Consider the following 18,776-nt stretch of genomic DNA (forward strand, 5'->3'; position numbering starts at 1 on the left):
TCCGGGTTCCTCAGTATTTCTCTCGACGAAGGCTGATCCGTAGCGCTGCCACCAGTTGTTGGATTTGGAGCCGATCCCACCACTGCCACCAGTTGTAAGATTTGAGGAGGACTTTGAGATGAAAACTTTTGGAGGTTTATTTACATTATTTACAGTGAGCGTCAATTAACAGTTTTAAATGTCATTACGGGCCGGCAGCAACTCGGACGCTGTGGCCCGTGGCAAGAAGCTCGAAAGAGATGAATCAAGGAATGCTCTCGGTCTGCGTCTTTTAAGCCCTTTGGTGTCTCAAAGACACGTCACGTTCGGCCAATGGGAGAGCCCGCTCAGGTGACGCCATTTTCAGCCAATCGGCGAGCCTGCTCAGGTGTCGTCATTTTCGGCCAATGGTAGGCGCCCGTGCTATAGTGTCACACCCGGCGGAGAAGGTCGCTGCTTGATCCCCCATTGTCCGAGGGTTTACTTCTCCCTGGGGTCTTGTCTTGCTGACTTGCAATGCGCCGTCACAATAGGCGGATGGGGGCGACGGCGGACCAAGGCGGACAGGGTTTACGGTGCCTTACAGCCGTCTTGCCTCCCGGACCCAAGTTACCTGCAACAGTGCCAGGCTCTCGCTTCATTTTCGGGAAGAGTCAAGCAGTGAATAGCTCCACCTGCGGCACACGAGGTGGGGGCCGCCAACTTGTTTGCACGTGCGCGCCTCGGGAATGTCGTATCCGTGCTTCTGCGCTCCTAATTAGCTGTGGTGCGATTCCATGTGGTCTGGTGAACTCGAAGTAAGCTCAGGAAGCGGTCCTGTATCTAACAATGTATTTGCGACTGCTGTACGCATGCCTATGCTGGAAAAGGTGTAAAATGGTTGTAGAATTTCAAGTAAACTTCCAGTTGGAAATGAGCGCTTGTCTGTGGTATTTGTTTCCTCGTGCCCTTGCCTTATTCGCGCTGTTCAACCTTAGTTCTAAATAAGGATCTCATTACCTCAGCAGAGCAATCCCAGCTATAACATGCTAACTTGGGTTACTTGGTGCATGTCTGAAGAAAACAAGTGGCAGCGTTGGGTACCATGGGACGTGACAGAGACCGACGAGAGGGACATCGCCTGTCTCAGCCACGTCCTGTTGTTCAGCGCTGTTACTCGTCTTCTTCAACCCAAGCTATTCGGCGATGGACTACCTATAGTGACCCAAATTGGTGAAAAACCAGCGGATGACGCGTACATATCGCAGACTCGGAGAAGTTCCAAAAAAATACTAATCTCATCCAACAAACTCGCGATTTCGCCCGATAAGCGAAGCATGGATTAGAATATGAAATTAGTAGACAGCAATACAAAGTGAAGATAGTAGTTTTAACGGTCGTATAAACTTGTAAGCGTTCGCTCACTAAATTAACAGGCACGGTGTCAAGCGCGCACAAGCAAACACGAACATATCTTACTCGATGACAGCACACGCTCCCTGTCACAACGGTGGAGGGAGAAATTGCGACTGCAGCAGAGAGTGACTTGATCTTCGAGCTAGCTCTCGATTCAACGCGAACTAAGGAACGAGAACAGAGCGCACACAAAGCTAGTAGACCTTGGTATGACTAGACTCTGTGTTCATCGCAGAACCCTTTCAAGATAGGGCCCGGGTGGCCGCCGGAGTAGAATGCGCTTCCCGGTCCCTTGCGTGCAACGGAAGATGGCGCGATTCCTCCCCGCTTTCCTCCCATGCGCGCGCGAGATCGGGCCATCATAGTCGTATTACCGTCGCACGTTTTCACTTCCACATACAGTATACGGCGCTCAGCAACGATGTGATCGCCCTTGTGCTCTATATATACAGTAACATAGTAAATGACAAGAGTGGATACTCGAGCTGTTTTGCGACCGAGCTACGGAGATTCGGCAATTCCGCTAGGTGGCACAGCACTTCAAGAAAAATGCGGCGGCGACTGCAGCCATGGCTAGCAGCTTGACAGGCGGCTCGACCTAGCACATGCGAAGCCCAGTCGGGCCCCGTTGGCAGGCTTGCCAACGTTACTAGGCTGGCGGCGACGTTATTCTGTAAAATGCGCCCCAGATCGTCGTCGGGTTCCTCTGCCAGCGTCTCACACTACTGCTTCATCACCGTTTCACGGTAAGAAGTTCTCTTGCGCGTTGTTAAAGCCTTATTCTCTTCGTATTTCTTTGTGTCACTATTTGCCGTATGAAGCCATAAACAGCTGCTGCACATTTCTAACGTTGAATTTCATCTTTTATTTTTTCTATCATGCGCAGCATTGATTGGTGATATGAGCGATAACAGCGACCCGGCAGCGTCTGAACTGCGAGGTGCGTTCGAAACAATGACGAAGTTCGAAAGTAAAATAAAATGATTAATTTCTGCATCTAGCGCATAACACAAGACAAAGATAGAGTCAAAACCGTCTTGTGTTGGGCGCTAGACGCAGAAATTAAACACCAACATAGCTAAACTTGCGTTATTTCAAGTAATACGGTTCGTGAAGAAATGCGGCCTATGAACAAATACCGTTCGGTGCAGAGGGCTTTGTGTTGATTTATTCAAGTAAGTTACACGAAGTGGCTTTTCAAAAAGCATGGTGCGCCAGTTTTACAAAGGAAATATGGCAATATCTAACCTGTACACGTGCAATACTTAAAAATTATGGGATTTTACGTGCCAAAACCACTTTCTGATAATGAGGCACGCCGTAGTGGAGGACTCAGGAAATTTTGACCACCTGGGGTTCTTAACGTGCACCTAAATCTAACTACACGGGTGTTTTCGCATTTCGCCCCCATCGCAATGCGGATGCCGGGGCCGGCATACGTTCCCGCGACCTCGTGCTCAGCGGCCCAACACCATAGCCACTGAACAACCACGGCGGGTCGTGCAATATTTGTAGTACGGCAATGTCACGAAAGTCGCGTTATTTATTCAATTGTCCACCCCCGCATCCTAGGTATGCAGGCCTATTAAGCATCGCTTCTTTAAGAATGGGCGGAAAGCATACGTGCCGCACCATTTTGCAAACGGTAGAGAACGTGATCTTGGGTACATCCAGAGCACGTTGAGCAATGTGCGTTCGTGACTGCTGTTTATTTATTTATTTATTTATTTATTTATTTATTTATTTATTTATTTCACAATACTGCATGCCAACGTGGCCCAAGCAGGAGTGGAATTACAATGAAATGGGAAAAGAACAGCACAGAAATAATTTCCAACAATAATTCGCACGCAATATAATACATTGGTTTCACTAGGACGACATTTATAACACACACACATAAAAAGAACAGTACACAAATAATTTACAACAGTACTTCCACCAGAAATAATACAATAGTTTGGCTGAGTCGGTGTTTAACACAACTGCAGTTCAAGGGCTCCATCAAAGTTATCAGCCTCAGAGACAAATTCAGGTAGACTGTTCCAATCCGAAACTGTGCTTTGGAAAAAACTCGGTTTAAATGCCTGTGTTTTCGCAAAAAGTTGTTTGTAGGGAGTGTTTGTGAGTGTTACGCGTTGGTCTTGTTGTAATGGACTTTAAATATGAGGATAGAGATATTGCGATGAGGTTTATTCTCGTCTACAACGTTGTGGAACGCTAGGTAAATCAAGACACTGCAAGGGCTGTCCGAAGCACGGGGGTCGCTCGAGATCACGGCACGGCCCTTCGTCTTCCTCTTCAGGCGGCACACACGCAGGGGCGCGTCTGCTTCATTACAATGCCCCCGGAGCGAAGTGTAGCCATCCCGGCGACTCAGGGCGCGGAGAAGATGAGCGGGTCGTAGTACGGTTTCAGGCGGTTGACATGTACTGTCTCTCGCCCACAACGACGCAGGTCTGGTGACACTGTGAGCGGCTCGACGATGTAGTTGACCGGTGAAGTGGCCTCGATTATACGGTATGGACCGTGATAACGCGCCAGGAGTTTGGAAGAAAGGCCAGGAATGTGGGCCGGTATCCAAAGCCACACAAGCGAACCAGGAGCAAAGTTGTGCGGTGGTTGATGAGCACGGTCATGTCTTTTGATGTTCTTGAGTCTCACTAGTGAGGGCACGTGCCAGCTGACGGCAATCTTCAGCATATTTGGCGACTTCGGAAAGCGGAGTATACTCTGTAGCGTCAGGTTGGCACGGCAGTATGGTGTCCAAAGGGCATGAAGGCTCACAGCCATACACAAGGAAAAAGGGGGGAAAGCCGGTGGTCGCTTGCGTCGCGGTGTTGTACGCGAACGTAACAAAGGGGAGTACGGTGTCCCAGTTGGAGTGGTCGGATGAAATATACATCCGCAACATGTCGCCAAGAGTGCGATTGAAGCGCTCGTTCAGACCGTTGGTTTGGGGATGGTATGCGGTCGATTTGTGATGAATTATCCTGCACTCAGCAAGGAGGGCTTGGATGCCCTCCGACAGGAAGACACGGCCCGCATCACTCAGTAATTCTCGCGGAGCACCGTTCCGAAGAACAAAATTGTGAAGGATGAAAAAACCAACGTCACGGGCGGTCGCTGCTGGCAGTGCTGCAGTCTCAGCGTAGTGAGTAAGGTGATCTACGCCGACAATAATCCACCGATTTCCACGCCCGCTGCATAGAAACGGGCCGTAGAGGTCGATGCCGACGCGGTCGAACGGACGAGACGGGCATGGTAGCGGCTGCAACGGTCCTGTGAAACGCTGTGTAGGTGTCTTGCCTTGTTGGCATGTAGTGCAAGACTGAATGTACTTTTGTACAAAGTTGTACATGCCTCTCCAATAATAGCGCTGACGCAACCTTGTGTAAGTTTCGAGGACGCCGGCATGAACGCTTAGGGGGTCAGCGTGAAAAGACGCGCAGACGTCAGAGCGCATATGACGAGGTATAGCGAGGAGCCATTTGCGTCCGTCGGGCATGTAGTTTCGACGATATAGAATGTTGTCCCGCACTGAAAAGTGGGTTGCTTGGCGACGCAGTGCTCGTGTCGAAGGGACATCAGACGGAGCAGCAAGGTAGTCAAGTAAAATTGCAAAGGATGGGTCCTTGCGCTGCTCTGTGAGCAAGTCAGTGGTGGTGAATAGTGACAGGGTGGACGAAGAAGCTGACAACGACGCCAAATCAGGCGTCAGTGGGGAGCGAGAGGGCGTATCAGCGTCGGAGTGCTTGCGACCGGAGCGGTACATGACGTGGATGTCGTACTCTTGCAAGCGAAGTGCCCAACGTCCCAAGCGTCCAGACGGAAGACAGCCGTTCAAGGAAGACAGCCAACAAAGGGCGTGGTGGTCAGTAACAACGGTGATAGAACGGCCGTAAAGGTATGGGCGAAACTTGCTTAGTGCCCAGGTGATCGCTAGACACTCCTTTTCTGTGACGGAGTAATTTAATTCTGCTTTCTTTAGAGTACGGCTCGCATAAGCGACGACGTATTCATCATATCCAGCTTTCCGTTGCGCTAAGACCGCGGCAAGGCCAACTCCGCTGGCGTCAGTATGGACTTCCGTGGGAGCATCAGGGTCGTAGTGGCGGAGAATCGGTGGTGAAGTCAACATGTGGCGCAACTGCTGAAATGCTGCATCACATTCAGGTGACCATGCTGCTATTCCGTTACTGGCGGAAAGTAAACTTGTCAAAGGCGCCATCATGGATGCGAAATTGCGTACGAAGCGACGAAAATAAGAACATAAGCCAATAAAACTTCTGAGGGTTTTGATGGACGTGGGCCTTGGGAACTCTGCAACAGCGCGGAGCTTGTCTGGATCCGGGAGGACGCCGTCTTTTGAGATAACGTGACCCACACACACATGGCTTCAGAAAGGGTTATTCGACTGTAACGCAATTGGTATCAGTGATTCATTCATTTGCTTTATCTCTAGACAATAATGGCCAAATTGATGTAATATTTTTAGATTTCAGAAAAGCCTTCGATAAGGTTCCGCACGACAAATTAATATTCAAACTTAGAATTATTGGCATACCTGACATTTTCATAAACTGGATTATTGCTTACCTGAGCAAACGCACTCAGTACGTTACGATAGGTGAACATAGCTCGGCCACTCTCCCAGTCACATCAGGGGTGCCCCAAGGTAGTGTCTTGGGGCCTTTACTGTTTGTAATTTATATAAATGACATTGTTAAAACCATAACTCCTGGTGTGCAAATTAGACTGTTTGCCGATGATTGTATTTTGTACAGTGACATAACTTGTCAGAATGATCAGACTGTCCTCGAAAAGAATTTAAATAACATATTAAGGTGGTGTAATGAATGGGGTATGTTTATTAACGCTGATAAATCCGTATTTCTTCGTGTTACTCGTAAAAAAAGCCCACTAACTTTTTCTTATACGCTAGGTTCTTCAGCTCTGCGTGAAACTCACAATTACAAATACTTAGGTGTTACTTTGACTTCCACATTGTCATGGAACATGCACATTAATGATATTTGTTCTTCTGCTTTCCGCAAACTCTGTTTCCTAAGACACAAACTGAAAAATGCCCCTCCTAACGTGAAATTACTGTGTTATTTTACATTTATTAGACCAAAGTTAGAGTATGCATGTATATCATGGGATCCTTACACTAAATCAAATATCGTGCGTCTTGAAAAAATACAAAGAAAGGCAGTCAGGTTTATATTTAATAAATTCGCAAGACTGGACTCTCCCTCTAAAATTATGACAGAAAACTCCATACCTACTCTTGAATCGCGCCGAAAGCTGCTAAGACTTGAATTCCTTTCCCTTCTTCTCAACAACAGGCTTGAAATTAAACCATCGACTTATATAACGCCTGCACTAACACGGCAAACAAGACAGCATCATCCGGACTCACTAACACCCTATTATGCTCGAACTAACACGTTTAAATTTTCTTTTTTTCCCAGAACAGTATCAGATTGGAACGACAGTTTACAGACACAGTGTGACTAAAATTTGTATAAATCTGTATTTGTTTGTTCTTAATTTGTTCTCTTTTGTTTGTATACGTTCTATTGCCCCTCTGCTTGGACCGAAAGGTCTGCAGTATGTACTAAATAAATAAATAAAATAAAAATATGGTTAGCTTGCTTGCAGCAAAGCGGCACTTTTTGAGGTTAAGCTGTAGACCGGCAGAGGTGAGACAGGTCAGAATGTCATGCAGGCGAGCGAGGTGCGTCGGAAAATCGGTTGAGAAGACGACGATGTCGTCGAGGTAACATAAACAGGTCTTCCATTTGTGGCTACGAAGGCTGGTGTCGATCATACGCTCAAAAGTAGCAGGCGCGTTGCACAACCCGAAGGGCATGACGTTAAACTCGTAGAGGCCATCGGGTGTAACGAATGCGTTTTTCGGACGGTCAGGCTCGGCCATTGGAACTTGCCAGTACCCGGACCGCAGATCCAAGGAACTGAAGTATTCTGCGCCTTGTAAACAGTCGAGAGCGTCATCAATTCGAGGCAGAAGATAAACGTCTTTCCTCGTTATCTTGTTTCGGCGTCTGTAGTCGACACAATAGCGAATGGAGCCATCGTTTTTCCTCACCAATACGACAGGTGAAGACCAAGGACATTGAGAGGGACGGATGACTTTACGTTTGACCATGTCGTCCACTTGCTCCATGATGATTTGGCGCTCTTCGGCAGAGACACGATACGGGCGCTGTCGCAAGGGGGAGTGGGAACCGGTGTCGATGATGTGAGAAACACCGGTGGCACGGACCAGTGACGTCTCATGACAGTCGAAAGAAGAGACAAACTTGTGAAGGAGAGCGAGAAGTCGGCAGCGATGAGATGGGGAAAGTGCAGGGTCGATGGCCTTGTCAAAACCCACTGAAGGTGATGAGCCAGAGATCGAAGCGATGGCGTCAACGTGACGGAGGGAGTCGGCAGGAACATCGAGGTCGTCGACGTATTCGACCGCTTGGAAGTATCCTACTGTCTCTCCACGCAGTAGGCTGATCGGGTACTGGTAATAGTTGGTGACCAGCATCACAGTTGACCCAGATGTTTCAGTAAGCACGGCAAACGGAAGAACAATGCCCATGCGTTGAGCAAACACATCGGACGGCGTGAACACTACGGTGGCGTCAGATGCGGCATCAGACGACAAAACAGCCATCGACGACTAAGGAGGTATGGTTGTGTCGGCATCAACAGTGAGTTTACCGGCAAAGTGAGGAGAGCTGGTCGGCAGTGATTCACACAGTGGTAAAAGCGACACTTCTGCACGCGAACAGTCAATGACAGCATGATGACGTGACAGGAAATCTCAACCAAGGATGAGGTCGTGAGAGCACGATGGTAGCACGAAACACTCGATTATGTACAGAACGTCGTCGATGACGACACGGGCCGTGCATACAGCTGAAGGGTAAGGGTGAATTCGCTGCGCGCTAGCAGTGGGAGAACCAGGCCAGAGTGAGCTGTAGTCACTTTTCGTAGCTTGCGGCAAAGGCCCTCGTGAATGACGGAAACGGCTGCTCCGGTATCGACTAGTGCCACTGCTGGTACTCCCTCTACAAAAATGGTAAATACATTTTGCGGCGAAGATTGAGGTATTGAGAACGTCGATGTATTTGCAGTTCTTGCCTCAGGAACTGCAGCAGTCAGTCTCCCTCTTCAGTGGGAACTCGACGACGCAGGGGCGAAATCGAACACCGACGAGGGGAAGGGGAACACCGAGTTTCCAACCGGCGATTAGTGTCGAGACGTCGCGGTGATAATGGAGGCGTGGCGGCGTATTGTGGTGCGTAGCTGGGCGTGTCAAAGCTGGTACGCGCAGTTGAGGCGCGGCGGCGGCAGAAGTGCGCCACATGGCCAGCAATGCCGCAGGTGAAGCAGATAGGCCGGTTGTCTTGAGTGCGCCACGTCTCGGTGGGACGAAAAAAGTGTGGTGACGGTCGGGCAACTGTAAATGAAGCCGGATGCATGGGCGATGAAAATGAAGCTGTCTGCGCAGGTGGCTGTGCAACCACGGCTGCATAACTGAGCGGCAGCGAAGTAGGGTGATTGGCAAAGTTGGTATGGGCCAGCGGCACACTCATAGGGTTGGGTGGGGGGGGGGGGGTTTGTAGGAGCTGCAGGAAGCGCTTCAGACATCTGATTTCGGATGGCTTCCTGCAGCGTTGGAGGCAAAGCTGCCGTAGGTGCGTCACTGTGAGGCAACAGCGAGAGCTGCCTGGCCACCTCTTCACGGATAAAATCTTTGATATGCTGCGAGAGGGTCGAGTTGGTTATTTCGGTAGAAACCGCGATGCTCGAGACGGAATCGGCGTGCTGAATGTTCTGGCGGGCGATGGAACGTTGTCGGCGCAGCTCGTCAAAGCTCTGGCAGAGGTTAATGAGGACGGATACGCTAGTTGGGCTTTTGGCCAGCAACATCTGGAATGCGCTGTCCTCGATGCCCTTGAGGATGTGTTTGATCTTGTCATCCTCTGACATGCTAGGATTTACCTGCTTGCACAAATCGAGAACATCCTCGATGTAGCTGGGGAATGTCTCTCCAGGCTGCTGTGCGCGCTGGCGTAGACGCTGTTCAGCGTGTAGCTTACGCACAGCTGGGCGATCAAACACTTCAGCAAACAGAGTCTTAAACGCGGACCAGCTTGTAAAGTCTGATTCGTGGTTGAAGAACCAAAGTTTGGCTACGTCGGCGAGGTAGAACGGCACGTGGGTCAGCTTAGACTGGTCATGCCATTTTTTATGGGCACTTACACGTTCGTACCATGAGAGCCAGTCTTCTACGTCGTGTTCGGCGGTCCCACTGAAAATGGGTGGGTCGCGTTGACGAGGGACGCCGGCGCAGGTGACAGTGGCAGCCGGTGGTGCAGACAACGAGGTGGCGGGATCAGGCATAGTGCAAGGCGATCTTGTCGGCAGGGTTCGAGTGCGGAGCTCCAGGACGAGGCGAAGGATCTCAGCAACCTCCACCAAATGCGATGAGGTTTATTCTCGTCTACAACGTTGCGGAACGTTAGGTAAATAAGGCACTGCAAGGGCTGTCCGAAGCACGGGGGTCGCTCGAGATCACGGCACGACCCTTCGACTTCCTCTTCAGACGGCACACACGCAGGGGCGCGTCTGCTTCATTACAATATATTTATTTTTCCAGACAAAATATTACGCAAGAATTTTAGTCGACTGATTTTTCTGCGTACAGCTAATGTAGGGATGTTATGCGCAATAATGAGCTTAGTTGGAGAATCCAGCCTTTTATATTTATTAAATATAAATCTGATTGTTTTCCGTTCCAGGCGTTCTAAGCACTGTATATCTTTTTTGTGTGTGGGGATCTCATACAACATATGCATACTCCAATTTAGATCTGATAATGGCGTTGCACGCTTGAAGTTTAACATTCACCGTTGACATTGCAAGCTTCCTTTTTAAAAAAAGACATAGTTTCCGGAAAGCTGTTACGGAAATTGCCGAGATGTGCGCCCCCCCCCATGTCACATCACTAGAAAGAGTAATCCATAAATACTTATATTGAGTGACTGCTTGAATGTTAGAGCCATGGATAGTGCAACTAAACGCGCTAGGATTCCTTTTCTTCGTTAAATTTGATAACACTGTTCTGTTAACGTTTAGTTGCATGTCCCACTAGGCGCACCAGCATTCAATGTGGCTGAGAGTTCGCTGTAATAGCTTATGATCTTCATGGCAGGTTATTTCTTTAAGTACAATACAATCGTCCGCAAAAAGTTTAATAGGCACTGAGGCAGTGATTACTTGCACTAAATCACCGGAGAAGGTGAACGCTGGTAGGGTCCAAACCATGGTGGCTACACACCCGGGCTACGTGAAGCTGGGTGCGTCCGCAGCTGTTGTTTTGTGCGCTATTAAATTGCTTGCCAGTGAAGGTGACCGCTAGCAGAATCTGAACCACGATGGAAGCACGCCCGGCCTACGTGAGGCAGTCTTCGTCCGCAGCTATTGTTTTGTGTGTAATTAAATAGACTATCGATGAAGGTGACCGCAAGTGGAGTCTGAGCTACGGCGAGATCCATTGTGCGTGTGTGTGATCCATGTCTAGACGACAAGAGGTGAACGCCAACGCCTCGAGAGGTTTATAAGAACGCGCTGATCCGACACTTCGCCAGTCTGGCGAATGCCGAGCAAATCTCGGGCAAATAAGCTGCCGACATCACGCCCCGACACCGAACACCGACAGCCGCCGTGGAAGCTAGCCGCCAACATCGAGGCGCCGACTTCGAGGGTCACTTACGGGCTGCACCGATTGGGACGGACTGTCGGCGCGCCCGGCTTGCTGTATGTCATTTTTGATTTTGTGGACTGTGGACTCTAAATATTTGCTTTCCAGATTATTGTTTAGAAATGTAGTTTTAACTGATGTTCATTGTTCACGTTGCGATTGCACATCGAAATTGTTCAACATTGTTACACCTGTTCTTTGGAATTGTAAGTTTCATACTTTTTCTGTCTAAATATTCACATCCACTACTTAATAACGCCAGTTTGTTTTGTTGCTTAGAAATTGCATTAAATTACTGCCCTTTGATTGGTTTCATCAGGCCTTTGTCTCGTTCACCACGGCAACTGGCGAAAGCAAGGCACCAGACTCCGCTCCCATATGCCACTACTCCGGAGGAGCTAACGCATCGACACTCAGTCGTAACATGATCTGGCGTCCGTGACAGGACATGCGGTGCAAAGTAGCCGCCTTCAACAGGTGGATAACCTTGGTGAATGATCGCCTTCATTCGAAGGGAAAGTCCTAGTTGACAAAAAAAATTTTAGCGGTGAATTTTTTAACGCTTTTTTGCATACCTAAAATTTCTTTTTCACCATGGAGTTAGAAAAGTTGGTATCTATCGGCACTCACTTCGGTCTATCAGGAGCGGAGCTGAAGAAGCGGATAGAAGCGGAACACGCGAGACAACGGCAGGAAAGGGCTTTGGCTCGAGAGGCAGCAGAAAGAGAACGAGAAGTAGCGGAGAGAGAACACGCCGCAGTACTTAAGGCAAGCGAGCGTGAGGTGCAAGCGTTGCGTCTTAAACTGGAGCTTCAAAAGCTGGAGAGGGAGAATCCGAGTAATGTTAGCAGCGCTCAAGAGACGGATGCCGACAACGGTTTGAGACTGAATTCGGGCAAGCTTCTCATCGCATTCGACGAAAGAAAAGATGACCTTGATGCATATATACGCCGTTTTGGGGGCCTCGCTAGGAGCCAGAGGCGGCGGGAGGGGCAGTGGTCTACAGTTTTGAGCACATGCCTGAGTGGGGAAGCGTTGGAGATTATCACCGGAAGACGCGTCAAGCTACGCCAAGATCAAGGCCGTTCTCTTGAGGCGTTTTGGATTCACCATTGAGGGCTTCAGAAAAGGGCTTCAGCGGACCATTGAGGGCTTCAGTGGACTGCGAGACCGCTGTGCAATTTTCGGCAAGGCTGAGTCGTTATTTTGCCCAATGGATAGAGATGGCCGAGATAAAGGACTACACTTTCCTTCGCGAGATTTTTATTAAGGAACAATTTCTTAGCAGCTGTCGGCCAAACCTGTCGCTTTACTTTAAGGAGAGGAAAGCTGGAGTCATTTGATCAAATGTTGGGACTGGCCGATCGATTTCTCGAAGCACAAGGAGGCACTAACCTGGGGAAGGTGAAGATAGACGGACGAGAAGACGCAGCGAGAATTGAAACTGACGACAGGAGAGTCACCCAAAGAGTGCCACCAAAATTTTATCTTTGCGGTAGGACGGGGCACCATGCAGCACAGTGCAAGAGCAACATTGTGGACAGATATGGTCCCTTCTGCTTTGAGTGTGGTAGGAAAAGACACAGGGCAGACACTTGCCAACAAAGATGGAATGAAGAGCCTCAGGCGTCATGTGTTTATACACCTGGCAAGGCAGACAACCAGGAGTGTATCCGCGACGGATACCTTGAGCTAAAGAATGGCAACAAAATTCCTGTGGTAAATGCTGTTATGATGACACGGCCGCAATTCTTAGTCGAGGGGATGCCTGTTGTTGCCAGCAATACAGGCGGGAAACCTGTCACTGTACGGCGCGATATGGGAAGTAGCACGGTAATAGTCAGAAGGAGCCTAGTAAACGACGACCAACTCACAGGGAAAAGCAGTCCAGTCTATTTAGTAGATGGTACCGTGAAGATGCGACCTGAAGCTCGAATCCACGTCGAGACTCCCTATTTCTGTGGCAACATCACGGCCCTTTGTATGCAGGAGCCTTTGTATGATGTAATACTAAAAAAACATATAGGGTGTTAAAGCACCGGACGAGCCGTCTAGCGAGGCTGCAAAAGAGACGGATGATTTACCGGCAAGGGAGGAGGCGACCGCTGCCGCCGTAACAAGAGGGCATGCAAGCGAAGAGCGCCGGAAAGAAAATTGAGAGGCTGAAAACGCCCGACGCAGAAACTGACCCCGAAACAGCGGGTGCATACGCCGAGGCACAAGAAAGGGACGAGTCGTTGCGATACTACTTTTTGCAAATCGGCAAAAGGCTAACCTGCACAGATAAGCAGAGCACAATTGAGTTTGAACAAGAAAACAGGCTTATGTATCACACTTGCACAGAGCCAAATGGAAGGTACGTTCAGCAGCTAGTCATTCCGAAGGAACATCGAGAAGCAGTACAAAAAATGGCCCACGATGGAATCATGTTCGGGCATCTGGGAGCTCAGAAAACAAAAGACCGCATCAGGGAAGAATTTTTTGTCCAGGCCTTACCGCCGACGTTAAGACGTTTGTCACATCTTGCGATTTCTGTCAGCGCATGACGCCTAAAGAAGCGTACTGTATGTCCCACTGGGGAAGGTACCAATCATAGATACCCCATATAAGTGGGTAGCAATTGACATTGCGGGGCCTATACAGCCACCACCCAGAAGCAGGAATCGCTATATATTGACCCTTATGGACTATGCGACAAGATATCCAGATGCGGTCGCCCTGCCGAGCATCGAGACCGAGTGGGTGGATGAGGCCTTGGTGGAAACGTTCTCTCATGTGGGAGTGCCCAATGAAATACTTAGCGGTCGTAGATATAACTTTACATCAGAACTGATGAAAGAGGTCCCTCGCCTTTTGTCCGTCCGACAGTTGCACCCAACCCCGTACCATCCCATGGCCAATGGCTTGGTGGCGAAATTTAACGAGACGCTAAAGCTTATGTTAAAGGTAACGTGTGCAGAGAAGCCGAGAGAATGTAACCGCTACCTGGCACCTTTGCTATTTGCCTACAGTGAGGTACCTCAAGCAAGCTTTGGGTTTTCTCCCTTCGAGCTCTTGTATGGTGGGCACATCAGGGGGCCCCTAGCCATTCTAAATGAGGTTTGGACGAGCCATGCCCTTAATGTTGAAGCAAAGAGCATATGCCAAAACGTGATCGACCTTCGCAATCGTTTGGAGGAAACATGTCGATTGGCACACGAAGAGCTCGATAGTGCCGGGGCTTGCTACGCGAAGCCGTACAACCGTCAAGCAAAGCGAAGATCGTTTCAGCCGGGAGCCAAAGTCGTAGTCATGCTACCGACAGAACAAAACAAGCTGCGTCTGCGTATAATGGACCTTTCGAAGTAAAAGAAAAGAAAGGTGATGTCGGCTATCTCATCGAGACTGCGGGAGGGCCCAATGTTTTTCATGCCAACCTGTTAAAAAAATACGAGGCCAGAGACCGCACACGACCGTCAAAACAAAGGAACGCAATATTTAGCATCAAAAAAAAAAAAAAGAAGGGAAATGCATCGCAGTGCCAAAATTTGTGGAAAATGAGGCCTTCAATGACATAAAGCTCGCGCCCCACCTGACGGCGACACAGCGACAAGACCTTCTAGACGAAATGAAAAGGCGAGCACACATTTTCTCCAATGTTCCAGGGAAGACAGACTGGGCCGTATGCCACTTGAAACCACGAACGCGAATACAGTAAATGTCAAGCAATATCCGCTGCCATTTGCTACTCGAGAAGATAGAGAAAGAGGTAAAGGAAATGGAAATGCTCCGAATAATCGAAAACTAAGAATCGCCTTATAATTTACCAGTTTTGCTGGTGAAGAAGCCATACCAGACAAACCGGCTATGCATATACTGCCGTGGCTTGAATGATGTATTAGTAGCAGATGCAGAACACATGCATAGGGATTAGGCTTTTTTCGCCACAGTCGGAGACAATAAAGTTTTCTCGAAGGTGGATTTTACCAAAGGATACTGGCAAATTCCTCTGCCGGAGGACTTGAAGTCCAAGACAGCATTTTCAACAACATCTGCACTTTATCAATTTACCTAGAATAGCAGCTCGGGCTTGTTGGTTTTCCATCCTGCTGTTAACAGCGCAAAATGTAGCGTCAGCGCTTGTGGTGTCTTCTTGTCTCGTCTCTTGTCTACATTTTGCGCTGTTAACAGCAGGGTTTATCGATTTAGTTTCATGCCCTTCGGTATAAAGACCGCAGCTGCCGTTTTCGCCAAATTGATGCGTCGAGTCAATGAAGCGATACCAGACGTGGAGCATTACTATGACGCCAGGCTTGTCGCCAGCGCAACGTGGGAAGACCACTTTGCCTCGTTGAGTCAACTTTCCGAGCTGATCCAGAGAGCCGGTCTGACTGTGCGCCCGAGTAAATGCGAATTGGGCTTGGAGGACATTGATTTCCTTGAACATCGAGTCGGAGGAGGAAAGCTAGAACTGTTGCGTGCGCATCGCGAAAAAATGAAGTTAAATTCTGGTGTTTTACGTGCCAAAACCACTTTCTCATTATGAGGCACGCCGTAGTGGAGGACTCCGGAAATTTTGACCACCTGGGGTTCTTTACCGTGCACATAAATCTAAGTACACGGGTGTTCTCGCATTTCGCCCCCATCGAAATGCGGCCGCCGTGGCCGGGATTCAATCCCGCGAACTCATGCTCAACAGCCGAACACCATAGCCACTGAGCAACCACGGCGGTGCGCATCACGAAGGCACGGCCGGACTTCTCTTTTAAGAGGGAAGCGAGCCTTCCTTACTTTTATTGCTTTCTCTTTCACTGACCCCCCGCGGACTCCGAACTGTGCGCGAGAGAAAGGACCCGCTCCCTCCGTTCGGTTCCTGGAAGTGACCCAGTGACGACGCTTCGAGGTGTCGGGTGATGTTTCCCGGGCCTGGGGGATGGCAGCGGGGATGAAAACCGCGGTTCGGAAAACACGGTAGGGGCAGACTCGCCCCATCAGTCCTAGAGACAAGACAACTTTTTACGGGCTAAAACTGGACGTTTTGTGTATTTTTGGCTTGCTTTTTTTACCTTCTTAGTGTAATTCAAGTTTGTTTTAAATGTTCCCCTGCGTTCGACCCGTTATCTAGCGGGACAGCCGACGCTTTAATACCGTCAAGTGCGATCCGCGAGGCCATTACAGTAAAGAAAGTGAAGTCGACTGCCATCGGCCGCCAACTCAACATCCGACTGCCATACGTCGCACGGAAAGACCTCCGGTTTGACCATGACATCCGCCTACTGCAAGGACACGGCATCGCCTAGAAGTTGAGCAGCTGACGGCGCAAAGGGCAACGACAAAGTATGCTCGTTTCAAATTTCATTGTGCAGCTTAGCCAGCTTCACAACATACGTCCGCTTTGAGTGAGATATGTAGTGAAGCACTCATGCCAAAATGGATCAGGACAAGCTGACGCCTGAAACGTCTCAAGTTATGGCAGCAAAGCATGAAGCTTCCACGGCACACATTCGATCACAAAGAGCAACTACGTTTTCCATGAAAGCTAAAGAAACCTATGAAACGAGCCGCGAAGAGCACTGCCGGAGAATAGAAGCTGCTTGGAAGAACGTGGAGACCGCTATTGCCAAAGTGTCATGTGCGAAAGAGGAAGACATTAACAGCGCTGCAACACAGCTTCGTGCAAGCTGTGAGTGCTACGAGCACGTCGCCGCCAGATTCGCTGCCTTCCTCGCCAAGACGAGCAGATCTGAAACCCAGCAGGAATTAGAGCTTCAGAAAGCAATCGACGCAGATCGTGGTGTGACTGTAAGCGACAAGTAACATGAGGCTACAGAACGAGAACGTGACCGTTTACAAGAGACAACGTCGCAGCACTCTCTATCAGCCCAGTCAAGCGTTTCTTCGAGGTTACGACGATCGGGCTCGTCAACAATCAGCCTAGCCGCCGTACAGGCACGCGCGCAAGCTGAAGCCGTCCGGGCCAGAGCAGAATTTGGTAGCAGAGAAGAAGTGATGCGTATTGAGAAGGCAAGGATTGAGGCTGAATTGGATATTTCGCAGCATGAAAAAGAAGCGGCAGCTGCAAACGCACAGGCGAATGTGCTCGAGGCAGCCGTGGAGCAGCATGGCGGGGAGCGCATTCGCACGCTCGCTTCTGTGGACCGAACACAGCAGACTAGGAGCTATATCGATGAACAGCAAGCCCTACGCAACTTTGCCCGTATCTTGCCGGTCTTGGCTATTTGGGTACCGCAAGAGGGATGAACAAAATTGTCTCGAAGTTGCCATCTGGGCTTCAAGAAAATTGGATGTCGGTGGGGTCAAAATATATGAAAGATCACAACACTGTATTTACACCCTTTTCTTTCTTCTGCAAATTTGTTCGAGATCAGGCCAGCATGAGGAACGACCCGAGTTTCATCTTGCATCTACAAAATGCCTCGTCTGAATTCGATCAAAGGAAGAAAGACAATGCTACCAAGACCACGCGGCAAAGATCATCTGTGTAAGCGAGAAACACAGAAGTGGATCCTGCTTCTGCAAAGATTAATCAAGATTCGACTACTAACTAACAGCAACCAGAATCGCAGGACTTCAAGAGGTGGTGCCCCCATCCCTAAAAACCTCATTCTTTGGAAAGGTGTCGCGCCTTCCGTGAAAAAACCTTGGAAGAGCGGAGTTGGAAGAGCGGCTATCTTTCATAAAGAAGTAAGGGATCTTCCTACGATGCTGCTCATCTAAGAACCACATGCAATGGCAATGTCAGGCAGTTGTGATATGCCTCGCATGAGACAGTGCCGACCATGCCACAGCGCTTCAGCTAGCATTGCCAACGTCAGAGCCGTCAAGGGCTAGTCGGTCTGGTGACAGTACCACAGATAACTCAGAAAGAAGAGTCACATCTAGGCGTACTGAAGTGGCAAACGCTGGCAACGGCACAAAGTCTTGTGCTAAAATATGCCTCGTAGAGGTGACCCATGAGACTCAACCTGAGAAGACAGAGCGTACGCAATTCTTGACGACCAGAGTAATCGCTCGTTGGTTAGGCCACAACTTCTCAACGATATTAAAGCGAAGGGGACGCCTACGCAATACACCCTCCGCACTTGCTCCGGCAGTACTGAAGTGGTTGGAAGATTCGCTCAACTTTTCTTCATGCAGAGCTTCGAACAGAGATGAAGTTCCAACACCTGACGCTGCACGGCACTACCCGCATTTGAAGGCTGTAGCAAATCACATTCCGCCTCTTGATGTGGCTGCAATACTGCTCCTCCGTGATCGAGACATCCTAAGAGCTCACAAGGTTCGTCAGACAATCAACGGACCCTACGACGCGTCGTATGTTCAGAAGCTCGACCTCGGATGGGTCATTGTCGGCGACGTTTGCGTAGGTCGTACGCGGAAAACGGGCAGCGTCAATGTGTTCAAGACCCATGTGCTGGACAGTGGGCAACCATCTCTTTTTGAGCCATGCCCAAGGCATTTATTTGTAAGGGAGGTGCTCTACGCTGCGCATGAGGTCCCAAAAATTTACAATTGACAACAAATTTGGAAGACACGTTGGCCCCTAATCTTTTCGAAACAACTGAACTTCACAACCAGCGTGCTCTCTCCATAGAAGACAAACATTCCTCAAGAT

Source organism: Dermacentor variabilis, chromosome 11, assembly GCF_050947875.1.
Source record: "Dermacentor variabilis isolate Ectoservices chromosome 11, ASM5094787v1, whole genome shotgun sequence".
Classification (NCBI taxonomy): domain Eukaryota; kingdom Metazoa; phylum Arthropoda; class Arachnida; order Ixodida; family Ixodidae; genus Dermacentor; species Dermacentor variabilis.